This window comes from Onychomys torridus, chromosome 1, assembly GCF_903995425.1.
Source record: "Onychomys torridus chromosome 1, mOncTor1.1, whole genome shotgun sequence".
NCBI classification, from domain to species: Eukaryota; Metazoa; Chordata; class Mammalia; order Rodentia; family Cricetidae; genus Onychomys; species Onychomys torridus.
In genome coordinates, this window is record NC_050443.1 from 115,970,532 (window position 1) to 115,990,068 (window position 19,537).

The following is a 19,537-nucleotide window of genomic DNA, read 5'->3' on the forward strand; positions in this document are numbered from 1 at the left end:
ACAGCTGACAGTCAGGTTGCACCTAGCTCTTTCAGCTCTTCATCTTCAAGCACTCCCATTGGGTTTCCTTCTCATTACTATTAGTTTGGGAAGCGATGCACACTCATGTGAAAGTAGAAAGATGAGACATCTTTTAAAGACCACAATGCCATAACCCAGGGGTAAGTACTGTGAAATCCATCTGCATTTTCTTTGAGTCTATGCACATATATTTACATAATTGAGATTATACTGCATGTGCGATTTTCTATCCTGACTTTTTTTCACTTAATACTGCATTGTAAAAGTTTCTCCAAGTCATTGACGATTTTAGAGAAGCATTTTAATAGCTATGTAATTATCTCTGATGGGATACAACACAATTTAATTATTCCCCTATTGTTGGACATAAGATTTTCACATTTCTTGTTTCATTACTACAGATAATATTGTTATGAATATCTTTGCAAATAGAATTCTTTGATTGTCAATATGACTGTTTCTTAAGATAGATACAAATAAAAGACATTTTAATCAAATTATGAAATCAAAAACATATGAGCCAACTAATAGTCCTTCAGGAGCAGGAACACACTTGCTTCATTGTTCTTTGATGGGATATGCCTAGTACTATTTAGATCTTTCTAATAAAAAAAAAAAAAAAGAACAGGTACCTTACTTTGCTGTATATTTTCTCCTTAAATAGAAAATTTAAGTCATTTAATACTAAGTTACCAATAAAAGCTTAGTAAATCATGTGTTTCCTTTTCTGTTTAGGAAAACAAAACACCCTTATCATTTTCTCTTGAGTATTTTAAATCACTTTCATTTGTGCCTAATAATGTGTTTCCTTAAACATAAATCCTCCCTAGTACCTGAGGCCCCAGGGTCACAAGTCAGTTAAAAGCTTTGGAAACTGTGTTAAACAGACATTTAGTTTCTAGACTGAAATATGTCTGTTGTTGCTGCTGTTGTCATCTTGCTTTTACTTTGAATAAACAACAACAACCCATGTACACCTCCTAGCTAGCTGTCAGGCAGCAGGAGTCTGGATTCCTACATTGTTTTACCTTCTCTCTCCTGTGCTTTAAGAAGTAGCCTCACCAAGCTTTGGGGCTTGATTAAACAGTCTGATGTGAGGACACCCAAGCCCCACACCCTTGTCAAATGAGAGTGTTCTCATCGGTCGTGTTGACTTCTGCACCTTCCTAGCAGGCTTGTAGCTCCCTGATGGAGTAGTGAGCCCTGTGCAGAGTGTGGCTATTTCTAGACTTTCTTTTCTGCCCACAGATCTCTCTGTTCTTTCAGTAGCATTATACAGTGCTGGGTATTATAGGATTATAACATTTTAAGATTTTCTTCACACTGCCTTAGCTGTTCTGACCTGTTCATTATTCAAATAGATATTCTCCGAGTATCCTAACTCAAGCAATCTGCTTGGAGACCCCAAGAATGAAATGAGCATTACACACACACACACACACACACACACACACACACACACACACACACACACCCTGTCTCTTTGCTGCAACTGCTACTTTACAGTGAATTTACAACCATATGGAAGTGAAATCCAGGCCACAGATGAACTTTTAAGGCTGCCAGGCTAACTTTTAAATCTCACCCAATACAGGTCATATGCCCATTGCTAACTGTACCACGGTCCTCTCCCAGCTCCAGGGTTCCACTCTGTCAGAACAGCCTCGCCATGATGGATCTCTGCTCCCAGCTTCTCCAGTTCCCCTACCCTATGCCCTCTGGAGCTATAGTGAGTAGATATCATCTCTATAGGAAAGTGTCTCAGTTCTTAGAACCAAATTTGAAAAGCATCACTTGCAGGCTAGGACCCATCTAGAGGTAAGAACTGTGTGCCGAGGATATCCTTTGCTCCTTGGATCACTTTGTAAGTGGGTCAGTGGGACTAGAATCACAATGCCAGCATCTTTCTTCATCCAGGCAGTGTGTCAGTGCACCAAGAGAAGCAACTTGTATGCCGTCCGTGATGTCAGAAGGTACTAGAGTAAAGAGAGTGTGAGTTGAAAACAACAAAAGCTTGGCACAGAGAAAAAAGGAAGTAGCAATTGTTTAAGAAATAAAGAATTGCAGTTTGGGTCTACATGAAATCAGGGTAGCCATGAATACTGTCCAGTGAGGAAAATGCAGAACTTCTGGAATCCATCAATTGACTGGACAGAAATCCAAAGTTGCAAACCTTTTCTGAATGATGGGTTAATGTGTTAGGCTACTGATGGCTGTTGAAAACCAGAGTGATGGTTAATATTGGCTGTTAAGTGGACAGCATTGAAAGTTGTTTAATTATATGCTTGAGAAGGTGTTTCTCATTGGTATGTGAGGTCAGCTGAGTGTGAAGACCTGATCCAAACATAGGTGGCATCATCCAATTGTCTGGGGGGCCAGAGGGAATAAAAATTAGAAAAAGGATGCTCACACACATGAAAACATGGCTCATCTCCAGTGGCTGCACCCATTGCTACTGCCAGCACCCTAGCCATCAGACCCAGCTTCTTTGGCCTTTGAGTGGGGATGCTCTGGTGCATGTATCTGGCATTCGACTTTAGGCTGGGGCTGCATCACTGGTCCCTCTTGCTCTGAGGCTTTCAAAGTCTTGAACTCAGCAGTTACTGGCTTTCCAGGTTGTCTAGTGTGCACATGTCCAGCCTCAAGTCCAGTAAATTCTTATCAAATTATACAGGTATTCCTCTGAGCCTGCCCTCTGGAGAATCCTGACTCGCATAGTCTGGAGGCTGACATCAGTTGTCCATCTGAGTCTTTTCATGGATTGACTTTCAGAAGGTCTACATGCATCCTTCATCCAGCCTCTCTGCTCCAGCTTCTCCTCCTTCAGGAGGGCTCTGCCTTTATCACTTTATCTTCTTTCACAAACAAGCACACATAGAAATAGCTTGAGAGACCTCCAAGCCCTGTTGTTCCCTGAGAAACTTGGGCTGTTCCTTTAAGAAGCCACAGCAAAACACATAGCTGATCTGTGTATTGTATTGTCAACACTAACATGAGAAAAAGCAGTGACTGGTGGAAATGCAGAGAATGCTTATTTGCAAAGACAATAGTTAGGAGACTGCACAACACACACAGCTTTAGTTTAGTGCAAGAAAGGAAAGTCCAGGGCTGATGAAACTCCAGGCACCATACTTTGCCAAGTGTTTTAAATGTAAACAACCTTAGGAAGGCCCAGAAACAAGGGTGTGATTGCCCCCTTTCAGACGCAAACACAGATCAAAGGAGGCCTGGCCTTGAACTTCATCAGGCCAGAACCATGACTGTAAATCAGCTTATAACCCTTAATCCTGCATGATCAGTGCCTGAAAACTGCTCTGGGGTGAATGAAAAACAGCATTCTTCCTATAACGGAGCGTTGCTATCCACAAGTGGTATAGTTACTGCTGTGAATACACTGACCATGTTGTCAGTACACACATCCTCTAAGGAAGTCCTGTCACTGTAGACTCTCACTGGTATATGACCAGCAGTCAGGTATAGAGTGCTGACATCCAAGAAGCAGGAGCTAGCAGTCAGAATCAGCAATACTCTGAACATGTTGAGAAAACGGGTGAGGCAAGGTCACACACTGTCTCTGTAGCTAGGGGTCAACCACAGAAGTCAGCCAGGAAAAAAAAAAAAAAAAAAAAAAAAAAAAAAAAAACTAAAGAAGAAGGTGGTAAGGAAAGGGAAGTCCCTTTGTCTGCAGAAGATAAGAGCATCCTGGAAAAGCCAGAGGGGGAAAAAAAAGAGAAACATGAAATGTTAAACCAAAGCTGCATGTATTGGTTACTTTTCTGTTGCTGAGATAAGACACATGGCCAGAGAGCACTTACATAAGGAAGGGTATGATTTGGCAACAAGGAGCTGGCATGGTCATAGGCATTGAATCCTGAGAGTTCACAACTTCAAATGCAAACATGAAACACACAGAGAGAACCTTATAAAGATTATAAACACTCAAATCCTGCCATCAGTGACATACTTCTCCCAGCAAGGCTCCACCTCCCTAAAAATTCCATAGCCTCCTCAAACAGCATTACCAGCTAGGGGCCACTAAGTATTCAAATATGTGAGCTTTGGGGGTATGTTTTTATTCAAACTGCCACATGCCCCCTGAGTGAGTATGCAAGGCATCCAGGACAGGAACAGGGTTCGAGATGAAGATGACAATGAATATCTACAGCTGTACCTCCCCAAATGCATCCTGTCTCACTTAATATCTGAAGCTAAGCGGGGTCTGGCCTTGTTAGTATTAGTACTTGACACAAGAGGATAATGGACTGTCTTTATATGTGCTTAATTATGAGCAAAGCTTGACATAGCAGATACGAAGACACCATCGAAATGGCAATTCAGAAGAAAAATAGGGACAAGAAAATTAAAGTACATGAGGAAAACCTATACTTCTGTTTGGATTGCTAATTTTGTTTTCTTTCTGCAGTGATATGCATGAATTCAGGATCTAGATTGATCTCAGGGCCTCACATATCCTAGGCAAGTGCCCTACCCAGCAAAAATGCAAATACTCCTTAAAAATATGGTATTTCCCAGGATAGAGCCAAAGCCCTTATTCCTGAACAGGTCTATTTAAAACTATACATTAGGCTAATGTATAAATTTCATGGAGTATCAATAAAAATGCTAATAAGTTATTTTTTCTGAAATCAAATAAGTATTTTCTAAATTTTATATTAAAAAAAGAATAGAAAATATCTTTAAAATGTAAAGAAGGAACAATGGAGGGAGACTTACTGGATATTAAGAATATCTAGTAAAAATATTAAGAGTAAGATAAAGTCTCTGATTAAAACAGTGTATTATTGGAACAAAATTCAGCAAAACAATAGAAGAAATGGAATTCCATAAATAAACCCAAACAGGTAGAAACAGAGCATATATCAAAGACAGTATTCTTTGGTACTCAGAAGGAAACAGAGGGAAACATGAAGCTTTTGGGGATACTGAAAAGCTTTAGGCTCCTTGAAACTTACAGTCACAACTCACTGTTCACAGATCAAAATTAAGTGGATCTGAGACCTAAGTGTAAAAAGAGGACAAGTACAAACATTAAGGAAAGGAGTGGGTGAATTTCTTTGTAAACTGGATACAGTAAGACATGGCAAGATGGTGCAGAGGTTCCTCCATTGTATATTCTTGTTGAAGCCACATTAGGTTAGGTTTAACTAGAATTTGATCTTGATGTGAAGTCCCATGGAAAATTACCCAACTCTATTCTAAGAACCAAGGTCAAGATACCCCAGCTAACTTAGCTTCTGTTAAACTGCCTACTTGTGCAAACCTCCCCTCCAGTTAACTGCTTATCTTAGCTTCTGTTGAACTGCTTGCTTGTGTAAAGTCTCCCCTGCTGCTGCCAAGTGAGAAACTAGGATATGGATTTTTCCTTAAAACACCCCTTCTAAACATTCAGCACTTAGGTCCCAAATTCCTGTGTATAGTCCCAGCTGGCTGGAAAAAGGACTTTCAATTGGCTATAGACTGTGTCTGAGTGATCTTCTCTGGTGGATTCCTCATAATGACAGGAAGAATGTGTCTGGTTGGAATGCTAACTGCACAGCAATAAAACAAATGGTAGGTCAGGGGTGGGAATGACATACTTCTTTAGTTGTGTTGTAGAACTCACTGAGACTCTGTGTGTATGTGTGTGGTGTGTGTGTGTGTGTGTGTGTGTGTGTGTGTGTGTGTGTGTGTGTCCATCTGTCCATCTGTCTGTGTATGTGTGTCTGTGTGTGTGATGTGGGCATTGCACCTATGTGTGTGGTGGAAGGTCCATGATACATGTGTGTGCATGTAGAAGTCAGATGTTTTCTTCTATTGTGGTCTGCCTGATAGCCTTGAGACAGGTTGTCTCTCTGAAGTGGATGCTTGTGGTTTTGGCTAGTCTGGCTATCCAGTGAGCTCTCAGAAATCTGTCTATCTCCACCTTGCAATGCTGGAGTTACAGGCATATGATGCCATGCCCAGTTTTCATACATGGGTCCTGAGGATTAGATCTCAGGTCTTCATGTTTGCAGAGCAAGCATTCTTACTCATCAAGGCTTCATCCTTCCTGGCTTCTTGAATCATTTTTATGAAAAATAAGTAGACACCATTTAGTTTAGAAGGACAGAGACCTCCCATCTCCCCCAAAGAGTACCTGCCCAATACAGGACTGAGCTGGACCTATGGACCTATGGCACATTGGGAGGATGCATTGGAGGGAACAAGGAGGCTTCATGGGCCTCATGAGGACAGCACTCTTCAGTCACATAAGCCCTGGCCCCACAATCAGAAGGTCCCTCCTGAACCTGACTCTGGCTTGTCCACGACCCTGTTAGAGGTTCTTCAGAATTTTCCCAACCTGAAAAGTGCTCCTTAAAAATATATTGCCATACTGCTCACACTGCTGGAAACTGTTCACACTATCAAATACTGCTCAAGCCACAGAATAATACCCACACCACTCAATACTTTTCATACCACTGAATGCTGCTCACCCCACTGAATGCCGCTCATACCACTGCACATTCTCATGGTTTTGTTTCAAAATATCCCCAAGATATTTTCTGTTTATATGCTCATTTTAAAAAAGCTTTTATAGTAAAATGAGAATAATATTTCAAAAAATATTACATAGTTCAAATTTCTGAGACCTTAATTATCAAACACCTGCATTTTCCAGAGTGGGAAAAAATTTGGTAACAATTAGATTGAATAGAAATGTGTCTCCATTCACACTGGGAAGTGGCTGTTACCTGTGAGCCAGTCCTGGACTCAGCTATTGGCAGGTCTTCTACTAGACAAACTTGCTCCGTCCACTCCAGTGCACACACATGTGAATGCACACACTTCTTGTTTGCTAGTTTATCTGTGTACAGTGTGTTAACTCATGTCACTCATACACACAACCCTTCCCTGTAGCACCCACGGTTTGAAATCAGGAGTCCTCAAAGTGCCCCAACAGAGGTCCATGTTTCCACTGGGACAAGACCCTATATGCAAGAGGTCACACTTGCCTCTCTGGACCTCCTCTCTGATCCTACCCAGTGTCTAGTATTGCCCAGACTCAGGCTGCCAACAGGTCCAGACATCTCTGATTAACACTATCCAGATTACAGAACAAAGCCCTGGGTCGGGGCGCCACAGGCAGGAGCCAATGAGTAGAGTCACTGAAGTAATGGAGTCAAGGCTATCTGACCAGGTCAGGCTGTGGTGCTGAAATGACTTCAGCTGTCCCAAATCTCCTATGGAAGTCCTGGAATGGCACTTTCAGCCTAGAGCTGTCTGTAGAAGACACACTGGGTTGTCACTATCAAAGCAGAAGGTGACTTAGAAGTGACATATTCTAAGCCCCCAAACCCAAAGGAAGGAATTGGTTCAGGCTACCCCAACTGATGCTGTCTACAAAGCAGTCAGAGCCAAGCACACCAGGAAAAGGAAAGGGCCAAGGTCCAGCTGGGCATCATCTCCCCTCTGGCTCAAGGATGCCCTCTTTGATCCACAGCCCCCAACCCCCGGCATGGTTCAAGACACTTTAAGGAACTCACCCTGCACCCAGCCTCCTTAATCAACATGTAGCCAAAAGGAGCGTTACATCTTTAGGAGGCTTTCCTGTAAATCTGCCTTTAGACGCACATTAAAAACACAAGCAGGCCTAGAGGTGAACATGGAGCTAAGAGGCTGATTTTTTTTTTTCTGAAGATATTTTCATTATTTGATAAAGATTTAAATGGATTTTAACTACCTCCCTAGATAGCCCTTTTTAAATGTTTTAATTTTAAGGCCTTGCTGGATTAATACATTATATGGTGCATAATCAGGTTATATATTCTACATCCTATCTCAGCCTGAAAAATAAGAAGATGGGATTATAGTAATACCTCGGCAGGGGCGATTAAGCTCAGCAATCACAGAGCAGAGCCGAGATCACCCCAGGTCCCAGCTTGTGCTGGTGGATGCCAATTCCCTTCCCTATCCTTACCAGTGTCCTAGTGTGCACTAGACCACCACTGTCTCCATACCTAAGGAAGCTGGAGCATAGACTCCTTCCCTGGGTGCTGTGGATATCACTCTGTATAAATAAAATGCTGATTGGCCAGTAGCCAGGCAGGAAGTATAGGTGGGACAAGCAGAGAAGAGAATTCTGGGAAGGGGAAGGCGAAGGGAGAGAGATATGGCCAGCCACTGCCATGACAAGATGTAAGGTACTGGTAAGCCACGAGCCACGTGGCAAAGTATAGATTAATAGAAATGGGCTAAATATAAGAGTAAGAGCTAGACAATGATAGGCCTGAGCTAATGGCCAAGCAGTTTAAATAATATGAATGTCTGTGTGTTTATTTTTTAAGTGGGTTGTTGGACTTATAGGGCTTGGCGGGGGCTGGAGAGAAGCTCTCCAACTATACCTGGGTGCAGGTAGCAAGGCTGACCCAAGAGAACACTCTCTGTGCATCATGCCAGTAGCATTATTAGATGGGACTAGAGCACATTTCTGGTCCACGGGTTTTATACCTGTAGCCTACTCTACCATGTATCCTTTATTACATGATAATGTCTACCTATTAGAAGAAACCCAGGTCTCCATGTTTTCATGAGCTTGCGCGCCTATCTCTGCACTCTCTGATGCACAGGATCCTGGAGGATGCACAGGATGGCCCTTGTAAGCTGTTTCTCCTGAGCCTCAAAAGAGCATGTTAAAAAAGTCTCACAGGTGCTGTAGGCATTGGAAAGCTGATGTCTGTGGGTGGCTATCCCTCTGCACAGCCAGCAAAAGCTCACTGGTGGGTCTCATCTCCTATCAGCAGTCCCAGGATGGTGACCTCTGCTGGACACCCAAGTCTTCAAGCCATACTGCCCATGCTCCAGACCCAACCTGAATTCTCACTGCCTTTCTATGACTCCGTTATAAAATAGGGCTTTCATTTGGTGCTTCTGTGTCTATGGGAAGCATGTATGAGCAGCTTTCCTAATACTGAGGGGGCAGGAGATGCCTGCCAGGGACGGAGCTGTTTTTCCAGGACACAGCTCCCACTGGCCCACAGCTTCGGTCTAAGATGAGACATCTTAGGGGCATACATGGCCACTCCTCTTTCCCACTCTGGGAGCTCTCCAAGGGCAGTTCGAGACATAGTCACTTTGCTACCTATAGGTGGAAACACGAAGTTCAGACAGCCAAAGCGCCCCTCAAGGACCAGCGCTCTTCAGACGCCACCCCTCAATTTGCTGTCCCCATTTTCCAAAGAGTTGCCAGATCTAGCCTGGCTAAGTACAGACCAAATGAATCAGCACAAGAAACGATTTACTGCTGACTGCCAAGGCTGGTGAGCAAGGGCAAGAGAACTAACTCCATTTGCTTCCGTGGGCTCGGTCAAGGCATGCAGAACCAAGAAGCTAGGGTTTGTACAAGCTATTTCCACTCTAAAATACGGGGTAAGCTGCAGGGAGGGTGCAGACCACAGGAACTATTTATTATGTGTAGGGTGGTCATAAATATTTCTTTTATATCCTAAATAAAATCTAAAAATTCAGAGTGTTTTGTGGGCCTCTTTTATGTCTTCCCATTATGGACCTGGGCCTGTGATTTAGCAGAAATTTAGTGCAGTGAAAATGAGCTACAAAGAGCTCTCTCTGACCCCGAGGTGAGCTGTTTCGGACAACTGACCCTCCACAGTCCACAGAACCTATACTGAAAGGAGTCGCACCTGAGCAGGCAAGAGTCAGATGCCATGGAGAGGAATGTGGCTGGGAGTCCAGCCAGAAGGCCTGTCACACATCACGCTTGTTTCTCACCTGCATGGGGAGTTACCGAGATTCTTCCTCTTAAGCACAGGCCTGCTAGTGGATGAGAGCAGACAGTGTTTTTTCAAGTGTATTGGAATCAAGAAAGCTTTTCAATGTTGTTAGTCCAAGGGCAGGGGTAGGAGTGGGGGGAGAGAGGGGAGGGACAGGGAAAGAGAAAGGGGTAGGGGTGGGGAGGGGGCTGCAGAGCCTGACTTTGTTATTAAATGTGAGCATTGGAGAAGTGGAAGATGTCAGAGCAGCAGTAAAAGTGATTCATTCCTCAGCACACTTTGCCAGAGGTGATTTATTGTAAAGAGCATATGGGACACCCACATTTTGCGACTTCACGACAGAATTAGAGGGCTGAAATGGAGAGATTCGTCTCCAATGGACATGGAGATGAATCAAGGGAAATCCCCACTGGAGCCCACACTGCCTCCTTCAGAAGGTATCAGGGAGTGATCTGCCCTCTCAAAGGAGTGATCATCCTATTTGTTTTCATTTCCTTGGCTTCCACATACTCCAGCAGACAGTATCTCTCCCAAGGATGATGGTGGGTGGGGGGATGGGCAGACCACTTCCAGTAGGAGCCCTGCAATGAGGGGAATTTAAGGATAGGAATATCTGACCTATGACTCTCTTTATAGGGCATTTACACAGCACCACTCTCCCATGTTTATATGTCATGGGCTTTTCTTGAGCACCCTGCTTGGATAGTGAAGGGCTTCCAGTCTCTCTCTGTCCACTGTGTTCTTTAAATGTTAATTTTGACTCCTCTTTTATTCCCTATTCTCCTGCCACATTGGTTTATTAAGGTGACTAGGGAGCAGGTAGACAGATGTGTAGTGTTATAGTGTATACTCTAATAAACTTGCCTGGGGATCAGAGGAAAGAGCCAGCCACTAGATTAGGCATAGAGGCCAGACAGTGGTGGCACACACCTTTAATCCTATCACTTGGGAGGCAGAGATCTGTCTTGTGAGTTCAAGACCACACTGGGAACAGAGTCAGGCAGTGGTGGCACATGCCTTTAATCCCAGCACTTGAGATCTCATGCCTTTGCTTGGGAAGCACACATGCTTTTAATCCCAGGAAGTGACATGGCTGGGTGAAGAACAGTATACAAGGCCTTAGGAGACAGGAACTATGCAGCAGTTCAACTGAGACCCTCAGGGATGAGGACTCAGAGGCTTTCAGTCTGAAGATTTATGGAAACAGGATCGGCTGAGGAGTTGGTGAGGTGAGGTTGGCTGTGGCTTGTTCTGCTTCTCTGATCTTTCATTTTCACCCCAATATCTGGCTCCAGGTTTTTTGTTAATAAGACCACTTAGCAATTCGTGTTACACAGATGGGTCTCAGCTATGGCAAAGAGGGACAGGATATGGCAGCAGGTGGAAGGGACAGTTTAGGGTGGCCTCTGAACCTGTGTCCAATGAACTTCTGAACCTGGGAGATTCACACACACATACAAGCATGAGTGCCCATCTGGCCCTCATGAAGGTGTCCACAGCTGCTACCAACCTGGCTTCCCTTCCCTAGGAGGAACCAGCATGAGGCTGTGATATGGGCAAGGTCTAGGAGTTCAGGAATTTGAGATTGAGGGTCTGGTCCCATGAGAGCAGATGAAGTAGGCGCAAAGTGCTTGCCAAACACTAGAAAACTCCGGCCACAGATGACTGTCTGTTTTCCTTTCCTCCCCATTCCAAGTATGCCAAAGGCATAAAAACAGCAAATGGCAAGGTTCCCTCTCCCAAGGTCATCTTGCCACCTGTCCCCAGATGGGCTGGTTTCTGCCAGGTGGCTTGCTAAACCCTGTAATTAAGATCTCTTCTCTAGGTGTGTCACCTCAGTGTGTGGGGACTCTATAAGGAGTTCAAGTATCCCCAAGGCAGAGTCCTTCAGAGACTGCTCAGGTGGAATGGGGTAGGCATGGGGCTGACAAATTCTAGCTTATCCATGAGGAAGCTATGTGGGCTGTGTGGGCACAGACATGCTGATACGAAGCTTCTGGTGGGTGCTAGACTCCTGGAAAAGAAGTATAGGCTGAAGGGAGGTAGTGAAAACTGGTGGCCATAGATAGGGTGGGCAAGGAAGGAAACTTGTACCCCACTGAGGGGCAGCAGCAAGAGAGCTGGGCACCAAGCTGATCTGGACTTATTTTACCATAATTACAACTGATTGGTTTTCCTAAGTCATACAGGCTTTGGAACACAAAGCCTGTAAGAGATGTGCAGAATATGACATTTCTATTGTTTATGCCCAACATGCTGATTTAGAAATTCTGGCCTCCTTTATAACTCTTCCAAGCCTCCTTCAAATTTCAGAGATCTGGAGAAGGCTCCCAGTATTTTAACTGGCCTACAGAGAGTGGCAGCTGAGACAGTCGGGATGAAGTGTCATGGGTGCCTTGTGGCAGTGTGCCCGAGCAGGTGGCCCGAGGGCTCGGCAGAAGGCAGATGAAGCTGTTATTCGGCTGCTCACTTATGAGAGCGTTCCATTTCCACACAGTCTCTGTCTGTGGGTTATACTATCAGCGTCCAGAGCAAATTGTCTGCTTGAGGCTTTGACAGCAATGAGTTGGCAAAGTCATTTGATTACAAACTTTTATGTGTGGAGGACCGAAGCCTCTGGAGCAGGACAGCAGCTGTTTTCATTTGTGGTTTGCAAACTGAGGTCATAGCAGGGTGAGAGCGTTGGACGAGGTGACCAGGCTGGAAGTAATTCATCATTTTAGGAAAGTATCACCAGCATTGCAAAGTCACATGAAGCCTGAACAGGGTGTCTCAGAAAACAAGCACCCAGGTGCCAAATGAACAGTGGAGTTGGTACCCCACAAACATCTCTCATGCTGTCCATCTGAGGCATGTCAGAGCAGGAATGGACTTCTGTGCCTGTTTCTGGCTGGAGTTTCATGCTGTCAGAGAATCCACTCATTCAGTCACCCAAGAGACCACTGATACCCCAGCACCACTGGAAGCTGGTCCTGCAGGATGGAAGGCCAAATAGGAGCCAGATGTGAAGATGCCCCAGGACTGCTCCCCATATCAGATGTGAAATAAACGTACAGATCATGGATCAGAGGTGAGTTGTTCAAGGTCACTCACTGCTAAGAATGGCTGTCGTCCTGCGTGATGACACTGGAACTGGGTAGGTATTCATGCTTCTAAAGAGAGATGATGGTGAGAACGGACAGGTTGGGTTTGGAAAAATGCAAGAGACATGGCAAATGTTAGCACAGCGACTCCATTGCAGTCTAAATGGCTGGAGTGGGTCATGGGGTATGCCAGACCTTAGCTTCTGTCCATGACCAAGGTACATCTCTAAGGTATGTCCTCCGTTCTACTGTCTCCTGCCCAAGAGACTCTGAGCATCACCTTCTCAGGAGGGCCTTTCTCTCTGCTAGGAAGAGAGGGTTGTGTAGTCATTGTAAGCTTTCTGGCCCTGGGATGCTTATTCTCCATAAAGGAAGCTGGAAGGAAGGTAGAAAGGAAGGAAGAGATAGAAAGGGACAAGGAAAGGGAAGGAGGAAAAGAAGGAAGGAGGGAGGGAGGTCGGGGAGAAGAAAGAAGGGTAGGAGGAAGGGAGCAAGAAAGAAAGATGGTTGCGCATCAAGTCTAAGAATGTTGGACTTACAGGGAACACAGCCCCTGAGAAGCAGGAGCAGCAGGGAGTTCAGTAGGCATGTCTGGCTAGGGACCAGACCTTTAACTGAATGCCTGGCAGTGCTCCAGTGTATACATAGCAGAGGTGACCAGAGGTCTTTTGGGGGCTCACCTCTGCAGGGCAGTGGGAAAAGTCTCCTTATAGCTGTCCCTCCCTGTGTCCCCGGGGGATGATTAGCACTACAAATGACTGGCATGTCAGCTTAGTTAACATTCAGTGCTCACTGTTATCCCAGGAGCCAAAGCCAGGACACCCGCAGATAGAGAGACAAGGGTTCAGACAAGCAGAATCCCTGACCTAGGGGTCCTCATCAGGGATCCGACACCATTGGCTCCTTGCTAGAACTAAAAGACACCACAGCTAGACTAGAGTCACCTTAGGTGATCTATAGGAGAGCTTGACCGAAACACTGTCTGGTTTGAGTCCTGTAGCCTTGGGGGTTGGAAAAGTCCATTGATCAGCCTGTCTGAGGTGCTAGGGTTAACGTAGAGACTGACATATGGCAGCCATGTTGGATAGTTCACTGTTACTGATCTCACAAGAAATACTAGGAAAAGACTGGGCTGGGAAAGGGCTATGTTCTGAGCTCTCTGGGTCCAGCTTTTCTCCTTGCTTGTGACCCTGGTCTTTCTCCTTGTGTTTGTACATCTCATGTGTGTCTCAACTTCTATATTCAACCCAGGAAAGCTCTGTGACTCCTGTCACATTGCACAACCCTCTATGCTATACCCACCTCAGCTGTTGGTCTCTCTATGAAACTCTCTGTACCTGTATGCCAGAAGAGGGCACTGGATCTCATCATAGATGGTTGTGAGCCACCATTTGGTCACTGGGAATTGAACCCGTGATCTCTGGAAGAGCAGCCAGTGCTCTTAACCTGTGAGCCATCTCTCCAGCCCATGACACTCACTGTATATCTGCTTTGGTCTGAATTTCTGCCTTTCCCCTAGTTAATATGTAAAATTCAACACCAAGGTGATGAGATTAAGGGCCTTTGGGAAGGTAGAGCCCTCAGCAGCAGGTTGGAGGCCCTGAGAGCCCCAGGGGTCCCTTCTGCCCCATGAGATTGCAACAAGAGGATTTGCTCACAAGGATGGGCTGTGGTGGCTAATCTCCATTAACAATTTGACTGGATTTTAAATCACCATGGACACAAACTATGGGCGAGTCTATTAGGGTGTTTCCAGAAACATTTAAACTTTGAGAAACTCACCCTGTGTGTGGCACTCTGCAGAGGTTGGGGTCCTATACTAAACAAAGAGAAAGTGAGCTGGGCTCCAGTGTTCATCTCGCTGCTCTGCTTTCTGACTGCAGACATAACGTAAGCCCCTGCCAACCACCATGCCTTCCCTGCCATGATAAGCTGTACCTTCACAAGCAACACCTTTCTTTCTGAAGGAGCTTCTGCCAGGGACTTGAGAATATGCTCCCAGGAAGCCCTTCACACTCCCTGCAGCAGCTGCTTGGCCCTGGGACCTACCCTTCTAACAGTCTCTGAGTTACACAGAATTCACAAGATCTTTTCTCTGGTCCTGGTCCAATGACTACAAAGAATACTACAGGGATCACAGAAAAAGAAAGGACAACCAGGAGTTCCCCAGAAACTCAAGGCCCTCAGAGACTCTGGTCCCTCAGAGACTGGGGTAAAGAAGCTGGTAGCTTGAAGACCAGTAGACAACTAGTTTTGTGAGAAAGTGATATATGTATGGCTCTGATTCCCAAGCTTTAGAGTCTCATGAGGGGAGCATGGCCTAGAACGCACCATGAGGACTTTGGACAGGGCTGAGTGAGGCAAGCGACAGAAGATGGAGCATGACACTTGCTTGAGAGGGAACATACCAGTCAACTATTGATTGACGTGAGTCATTTTTGGATCTAGCATTGCATCATCAGGAGTAGCCAGGCACAGGAATGCTAGTCAAGTACCCTGGAGACATAGCAGCTTGCAGTAACTGTAGCTTTTGCTCATTTCTGGGGCTTGCTCTGAATAGGCCAAGGTCTACTTGCTGGGTGTCATCTGCCTCTCTCACAGGCTGGATAGCTGAACCATCTGAAGGTTCACTTCTGTCTTGTTGCGTATCTGGGACATGATCCTCCTGTGCTGGAAATGCCTCTTAACAGTTCTTCAAGGAGCCTAAGAGACATGTCCTCAAGCCAAGAGGACCTAGCCTAGTGGGATCACTCCCAAGTTCTACTGATGGAAGAGGTCAAGACCTGACCCTCCCAAGGTCAGGGAGATGAGTCACAGGGGAAGAACCTGTCTTTGTGTGTATATATACAAACCTGGGTGAGAGGAAGGGAGGGGAAGTGGCTTAGCTCTCTCCTGGGAAAAGCCCCAGGGCCTCAGGAAGACTGTAGCTCCTTGCCTTTCCTGCATCTCCAATGAACTCAGGTTGCTTTGTGAGCACAAAGTCATGTCTTATATGTAACCTCAATGCAAATTGTAAATACTGTGTCTTGGCAAACAAAGGTACGGTGACTCCACAGGTCACAACTTTTGTCATCAAGCCTGAGAACTTGAGTTCCTTCCTCTGGACCCACATGGTGGAAAGAGAGAATGGATTCCATGGGTTTCCCCTGACAGCCACACATGCACCGGATTAAGTAAGTAAATAAATAAATAACCCACATATCAGGCAACAGTCGGCTGGCGAACACCCTTCACACAGGCTCATGCTCCATGCTCCTGCCCCTTGCCTCACTCAGTTTGGTCCATAGTCCTCAATGGTGAGTTCGAAGGTGCTCTCCTCTAGGACTCCAAGGCTTGGAATCAGATCCCCATAGGTATTAAGTGCTCATAAATCAATTTGACTGCTAGTCTTCCATAAGTTAAAAAACACATGAAAATGGAAGAGCCAGTGAAGGGTTATATCACGGGACACAAACCTGCAAAATTTCAGCAAGATATTTGCCTCCAATTCTGCTCTCCCAAGCAGCTTGAACACTCTCATCCTTTGGCCCCCACCCTGACTATTGTCTCCTCCCACATCACCAAGCTCATTCTTGGTAGGACCGCCTGCCCCAGCTTACCATCTGCAGAGAGGGGCACCAAGGCGGCCAGGAAGGCATCTGTTCATTTTCCTGGGACAATTTATGAATTAACTGGAGCATCTGACCCGGGTCACAGTTTTATGAATGGTGGGAAAAAATAGTAAAGGATTTGAAATAAAAAAAAAATGAGAAATGTTCTCCTGTTAATGCATTGGTTCATGGCAGAGCATTTGAACAAAACAACAGCATATGCTGAGTGAGACCAGAGCTCTTGGCACACTAGATTTAAGGAGTTCGTCATGACTGCCCAAACAGAGGCGGCTTGGACCACAGTCCACCCAGGTTGGTCTGTCCTAGCTGTGTCTGCTAATGGCTCCTAAGCTCCCCTTCTGACCACTGTTCGCAAGACCAGGGAGTTCCAAGGCCCCTCTTCCTGGGTGGTCACATAGGACATTCTGTAGCAGGAATCTTAAAATGTCTTATTAATAAAATCAAATCCAAGGCCAGTTATTAAGGTGAATGCTGGAAGATCAGAGAAGCAGAACAAGCCACAGCTATCTCATCTTGCTAGTTCCTCAGGTGATCCTGTTTCCTCAGGCTGGAAGCTTCTGAGTCCTCCTCCACATGAATCTCAGCTGAACTGTGATGCTCCAAAGCCTGAATGCTAAACCAGCCAAATGCTTAACTAACTCTGGTGCCTGGTTTTCACACTTTATATATCTTCCTTTTTCTGCCCCCACTCCTTGGGATTAAAGACTCGCTTTCTGGGATTAAAGGCGTGTGTCACCATGCTGGCTGAATCCTTGAACACATAGAGATCCACCTGGCTCTGCCTCCCAAGTGCTGGGATTAAAGGGGTGCACCACCACCGCCCAACTTCTGCTATGGCTTACTCTTCCCATTTTCTAGCCACCATTTGTGGCTCTGTATCTAGTGGCTGTCTGTTCTCTGACCCCAGATAAGCTTATTACCCGCACAATATTTTTGGGAACACAATACCACAACATTCAGAATGAGCAGAGAGAACCGAGGGTTGAATGTCCTGAGGAACATCTGCACTAGACAAGAAGTTCTAGTGTGCCAGGGAAGAGATGAATCTCATCACCAATGAGATGCTGAGAACTGTTGGGTGGGCATAGAGAGAGGGCACTATGGCTGAAGGACTCATCAGCCTGGGCCAGAGCAGCGAGGTTAGGAGTGGACACAAATTCCTTGGGAATGCTGTATGGAGAAAGTCAGGGTGGTCAAATGCACACTGTAGCCAGAACTTTCTTGATCCTGCCCCACCCTGAAGCCACTTATAAAATTATCACTCAGAGGCTTATATTAATTACAAACTGTATGGCCTATGGCTTCAGCTTCTTGCTAGCTGGCTCTTTCATTTTAAATTAACCCATTCCTATTAATCTACATGTTACCACATGGCAGTGGCATTACTGTTCTGCTGGTATCTTGTTGCTCCTTTGGTGGTGGGCTAGCATCTCCCTGACTCCACCCTTCTCTCACTATCTCTTTTGGACTTTCCTGCCTGGTTCCATCCTGTCCTGCCATAGGCCAATGCAGCTTTATTTATTAACCAATGGGAGCCACACATATTCATAGCATACAGAAAGATGTCCCATAGCAGCACATCCTCATAGAGATCAGGGTGGCAGACACGACACTGACCACAGCTACTTTCTGAAGTTGCACCAGCCGCTGCAGCAGGAAGAGAAGGTTTATATGCAGCGGTCAGAAACAGGACTGCCTGGTCTTCCAACGCACTTGTCCTTTGAGAACATTCGGTGTCAGTTGATGGACCGACTCAGGCAAAGGATGTATTATTTATGAATATTTATTATTTAACAGAGAGAGGTGACTGTAGAGCTCACCCCCTGTCACGTTAGTGGCATTTAGAATTATCACGACATCTGGAGAACGTAAAGGAAATAGTAAGGGGAATCTCAGGTAGTTTGTTGTCTTTCTAGAATGCTTTAAACGTACACAGAAGACTAAGAAGTGTTAACCACATCTGCAGCCCTGAAAGGAAGAAGAGGATTCAAATATCACTGACATATGTATTCCCATGGATTTATAGTGTGCACCCTTCTCTCGCTGGGTGCACATCTGATTACAGCTGAACTCATCTCCATCATATACATGCCAAATGATCCACAGATGGGCATGAATACAGAGGAGCTGTTTCTAGCATCTCTCTATGGCTTAAAGAGTTTCTTAGAATTGTAGTCAAGTTTATGTGCACAGAAATATTAGCTCCCACACATGTAGATAAAGAGCACAGGCCCCAGTTGCTATCTCACAGGTCAGGGGTGCCTGGCAGTTTTTGCTTTTGTGTTGTGTCTCCCACTGCGGCTGTGAACACATGATCCTCTCCACATCCTGTTGACACCAATTCAAATGCAACCACGAGGTTGCAAGTGTGTGACACCCATCCCACCGCTGTGTGTGATGGTGATGGCACAGGTCAGGCCTGAGAGCAAGCAGATAGTTTCTAAAGAATCACCAATGAGATGGCAAAGTTCTCAGTGGATGAGGAACCAAAGGTGCAGGAATGGTAGCCTTCACCTTGCAGGGAGTTGCCCTCAGGATGACCAGGGAAGGAGATGCAACCAACCCCCAAACTCTCCTCTCCTTCCACATCCATTCTGCTTCTGCTGTTGCTAGACCCAGAGGTATCTAGGAATAAAGGGGCCCATAGTTGACATGGAAATTCCTCAACCACGGGCATCAGAGAAGAGGCTATGAGACTAACCTGTGGGACAGATCACATGATAGGTCTGGCCTACTCCCTTAGGGTATTCTCTGTTATTGATGATTACAAACCTGTGGCCCTGACTCAGGGAAGAAAAGATCCAACCAGAGACTGAGTCTCACAATAAGGCAAGGTCAACTTGGTCACCCACTAAAATCACCAGCCTCCATTCGATAATAGGAGAAATGGAGGAGGGGCAATTAAGTTAAAATCATCTCTCAGGACCCACTCCTAAAGACAGAGGTGAGAAAAGCAAAGGTAATTGATACTCTGTAATCTTGGGCAACTCCTAGTTCTCCCATCTTTGCCATGATTGTGTTGCCAGAGTTAGTTGACTCCCTGCTAGCCAGT